This window comes from Silurus meridionalis, chromosome 23 (genome assembly GCF_014805685.1).
Source record: "Silurus meridionalis isolate SWU-2019-XX chromosome 23, ASM1480568v1, whole genome shotgun sequence".
Taxonomy (NCBI): Eukaryota; Metazoa; Chordata; class Actinopteri; order Siluriformes; family Siluridae; genus Silurus; species Silurus meridionalis.
This window is the reverse complement of record NC_060906.1, coordinates 17,344,248-17,349,552: the sequence shown is the minus strand read 5'-3', so window position 1 is coordinate 17,349,552 and position 5,305 is coordinate 17,344,248.

Sequence of the window (5,305 nt, the reverse complement as noted above, 5' to 3'; positions counted from 1 at the left end):
ACTGTAGCATAAGCACATTTTCCGAATGGTTTTGTATTAATACATATAAAACATTTCTTTTAATGGTTGTGTCTGTTCCTTTGGTTTATTACTAGAAAGAAGGCAGCAAAGCAATTTTGTGGCTCCGGCACAACTACAGCAAGTTGTATTACTTGTGAGTTGCTAAACAAAAGAAACTATTGCAAATTGCCAAAAGCCTTTGGCAAATTCCAAAAGACATACTAAGATCTAATCCATCTAGTTATTTTCTTTTCTCAAAATGGAGTTTTTTTCTGAAGGAATCAAGAGGTACATTTTTTCTTTACAAACAACATTCCTCAATAAGTGATCTTATTTTGTTTATGCACAATTGAAGCTATTCCTGATTAAAATCCTATGGGCTTTTTTGGTGGAAGCAAATTTGACAACTTTGAACAATTAAAAAATCTGAGATCATGTACGATTCTCAACAATCCCAACCCAGCTGAAAGGCTGTAAGCACACAATAAGACCTACAAGAAAGTAGACATAGGAGAAAGCATGACAGGCAGAGCAAGAGCAGATGCAAATCAGAAACTGAATACCCAGCCATTTTAAGAACAACTGTAATTCTTGAGATCTAAATCATTCTATACTGTAATTCAATATGAACACTAATTCATCATGAACAGGGCTAGTGATTGTTGGGAAACAGGATGTGTGTTATAAAGCATTTCAGCTTGTTATTTAATGGGTGGAAATTTTATTGAGATTTATGCACTTTAATGTCCTGACATTTGTTAAGAATTAGATCATTAATAGTGAACAAAATTGGAGATTTTCTCTGTGGCATTAATGTGTAAATTTAATTAGTGTTTATAGATGTAGGAGTTAGGAACATTTCCCAAATGTCACATTAGAATAATAACAGTTTGGTTGTTTGCTCTATTTCCCCTCTCGTCCTCATATATGGCAAAAGATGAGCTCAGGTTGAGAGTGTTACAGTAATGTTTATTGATGTTAGTCAATGACTCTTATGTCATGTTTTGAACAAGTTTGTCATGCCCTCTTCATTATTTATTTATTTATTTATTTATTTATTTATTGAATGAAGAAATCCTACTTCTGCCTACGCTTTGACTTTTGAGAACTAAATATGTGACTTTTAGAAAATGAAAGGCTTGATTCATAATGCAGGATCATTTCAGATAATCAGCTCATTGTCTGTGACGACAATAGTGAATCAGTATCATAGTGTGAAGACACGTTGGAGGTACTTCAGGGTGACTTTTATTGCCTCTTAGACAAGCATAAATTTTGGCTATGAAAGATGCTTTGCCTTTAATGTTGATTACATCTCCTACTTCGATGTTTGGATATGAGCTTAATTACTCACTTGAGGTAAGCATCTGCACCTGGAGAACACTTTTGGTGTGCAATGGCAGGTGTTCTGGCATAAAAGAGAAGCAGAGAAATCACTGCTGACCTCTGAATTCATACTGGTGCAAATAAATATCTTTGAAAAGGGGACAATTCCCACAAATAGGAGTAGCTTTAATATAGTGTTACAGTAGCTCCTTATGTCATTGTGCAACCAGAAAGAATTATCGAAATGCTTAAGAATTCCCAGTTGCTTTTGCTTTTTACCAATCAAAGAAACAGAGACAGAACAGACGAGCTTGTACGAATGGATAAAATGATCCATAGTCATTATAAACCTTGCTAATAATTGTCCTTGAGACCAAGCAAAGTTGTGTTTTTAAGAGCAGAAAGAAAATCCTTCCAAAATTATTTTTTCATTTCCCCTCACCTCACATTGCACTCCACTAAATTATAGATTTTGTCCTTGAAGAGACAAGCTGAAGCTAATGTGCAAGTTGTGGCGGCAGTGTGATTATTCCTCTATGCAGTTCTCTATAATTGACATGATTTTCTTTTTGCCTGGAGGGACACTAAGCAGTGCCTTATCTGCACTGTGATGAACAGCCTGCAAATATAAATTAATGAAAGGTACATCCTTCAAAGGTAACGCCATGACTCGCTTTGAACAATTCTATTTCAATTTAGGATGGGTTCTCCAGCAGTGCACTGTAGAAACCTTGTATATTAAAATAAATTGCATCACACAATTTAGAATCAATATGAATTTTGTGCTTTTTGACAGGTGCTGTAAACATTTTAGGACAACTCTTTTAAAATGATTACATTAGAATGAAAAAAGAGTATGCTACTTAAAGAAAAAGTAATTGATGATTTAATATCATGATACTATTTCTACAGATATATACAGATACCATGTGTATACGCTTGATTGTTGGATTTTTGAGCAGCTTTCAAACACATTTAAAAAACATGGACAATAGCTAGTCATTTTTGTTGGTTCTTTGCACACAGCTAATGGGGCTTCACTTCACACAAATTTGTATGTGAAGAGAAAACCATGTAATATTTCACCTTTCAGAGATAAAGAGGTTATGATTTTGGAATATTTGATGCTTGCTGCCTGTTTTGAATGAAAGTTAAATGCCAATAAGTTTGTCCTTAATGAGCGAGCCAGTGGTGAGTGTGACAAGGAGAAAATTCCCTGAGATAGTATAAAGAAGAAACCTTGAGAAGAACCAGTCTCGAAAGGGAACCATCATTATTTGGGTGGCATCGAATGCCTACCTAAACATTGCCACAAACCAAGTACAACCCTTCATGGCAAAAAGTATATGCTAATGGTATTGGACTCTTCTAATAATATTATATGCTCTTCCACACTGCAAATATTGTTCAGAAACTATTTAAGAAACAAGACTTCTGGGTGTTGGTTTGGCCTTTCCCAGATCTTAATTTGATTAAGCAGATGAGCAAAAATAATGTGATGAAAGAAAAAGTCCAATCTTTATTTTGTGCTTGAAGGGGAAAGATCTTTTTTCTCCATCAGAATATTTTAAACACACGGTACTCTTTTAATCACTCCTAGTCGGTCAGTCAGTCAGTCTGTCAGTATGAAATCCCTGTGTTACTTTATAATATGCTTAATAATTGTGATGCAAATCTTACCAATATAATTTTAATTGCATGACCTATTAACATGCTGGAAGATTTCAATTAATAACATGCACTAGCGTTCCATCCACAGCCCTAGGAGAAATATAAGTTTATTTGATGATATGTAATTCATGTAAATGAACTTTAGTTATGACATTGCCCCTACAAAATAAATTAACATGCGTCTCAGAACTGCCCATGATTCATTGGCCCAGTAATATATATATATATATATATATATATATATATATATATATATATATATATATATAAATCTTTAAAGGATAGATTTATAGCACTGTGTAGAAATGAAACTGCATTAAAAACCCATAGAAACATTAAATATGCAGTATAGAAAAACAAAAAGAATAAATGTCCACAGAGAAATGATTCATGTAGAGTGTTGATGAAGAGAAAATGTCTTGCAGCTGTACGGTTTGAGTTATGATGACTGAATGTCTTCCTGAACTAAATTTGTATTCTTGTTTTTCATCATACTTTCACCTAAAAACCCAAAGATAACATGTAATTTAACAACACACTGATGAGAAATGTTCTGCTTATCTTGACTGGTCTAAAGCATGGTTCACTTAGCATGCAGTAATTGACTTTTCATAGTAAATTCATATCCTGTCAAGCAGTGCGGATGCAGGAGATTAATGCAGGATGAATAAAAATACCTTTAGCAACTTAAATGATTCAAACAAACCTTCAAGCTGCAAGCTACCTCTCCTTTTCTCTCAGGATGGCCCTGCACCATGAAGTGAGTTATGCGTTCTGCCTTGAAGACATTTGGGTAGATTTGTACTGTTTTGTTTTTTATCAGAAATGTGCGATGTGCCAGAGAAACCCTGGATCCCTTGCTACCACGCATGGATTTCATTTCATAACAAGCTCAAATATGTGTCTCATCAGCGGTGGCTCATACCACTCTGTGGATCTGCTGATTCTGCTGGGCAAAGATGAGCTCCCTTTCCTAAATCAGGAGACACAGTAGCTTCATAATTAGATTTGCTTTCCATGCAGCTTAGGCACATTCAATCTAATCTATTTATGCATTCCATTTTTCAGGCTTCATTGAGATTCTATTGCTTCATATTTGCACATCGGCTGTCAAAAACTCGCCTTTTTTCCCTAACAATTTGGAGCTCATTTTGTGGGCCAAGATGGGCAATGATTGCCCAATAGCCTCATCCTGAATGCAGTGTGCTGGAACTTCAGATGCTCTTCATTTCATGTAATTTTTGGATGGAGGGGAACATACAAAACTACACATAACAGTTGCCCCTTCTTGTTAATATGTAACCTGGGTCAAGCAGCTGTATTCCTTTTTTCTATTCAGACATACACTTTATTGACACCTATAAAGTTTGTGGACACCTGACCTGAAGATGCATATGTACTTATGTACTTTTTGAACATCCCATTTCACATTTAGTCCACATTTTCTGTTATAATAACTCCCACTAGATTTTAGTGTGCGCTTGTGGAGATTTGTGCTAATATAGCTAAAAGGGTACTGATGTAGGGTGAGGGGGCCTGGGGTGCAGTCAGTGTTCCAATTAATTCCAAAGGTATTCAGTAGGGTTAAAGCCAAAGATCTGTAGCAGGCCACTAAAGATCATCCACTTGTCATACTGGAACAGGATTGGGTCTCCTAGTTTAAGTGAGTAGAAAATGTTATGTTACCACATTCATAGATATCCTATACAATTGGGTACCATCATTGTGGTAACATTTTGTGGAAGAACCACATATGGCAGGAAAAGTGTGGTGTCCCAATACCTTTCTCCATATAGAGTATTTAAGAACAATTAACTAATCATTCATGTATTTTATTAGCGTACCAATCACCATTTTAACACATCTTTGAAAGGTTATTTGAAATTTGGGAAAAGTGGACAATCTGCTACTTTCACACATAAGAGTTTACAGTCTAGTCAAGCCAATTTTGAAAGTATATGTTTGGAAATACACATTTAATCACACAACCTGAATGGATTATCAACCATTGAGCAGGCACACTGAGACTAAAAATCTGTTATTGTACAATGTTTTGTATTGTGTTTTATAAATAGTATATCAACCTTAATGGTCAGATACGTTTATTCGAATAATACTGATAATCAGTGTAACAATAAAATTATACAAAAAGATTCCATAAGTACTCATAGAGTAGATGATTACATATAAGCCGAATACAGTTGCTTAATCACCCCACCGATGATTAATGTACATTTTGCTTAATAGAATTTTCTTTATGGAAGTAGGAGATGAATTGCCATTAGTGAAATTACTTTTTTTTATCGGT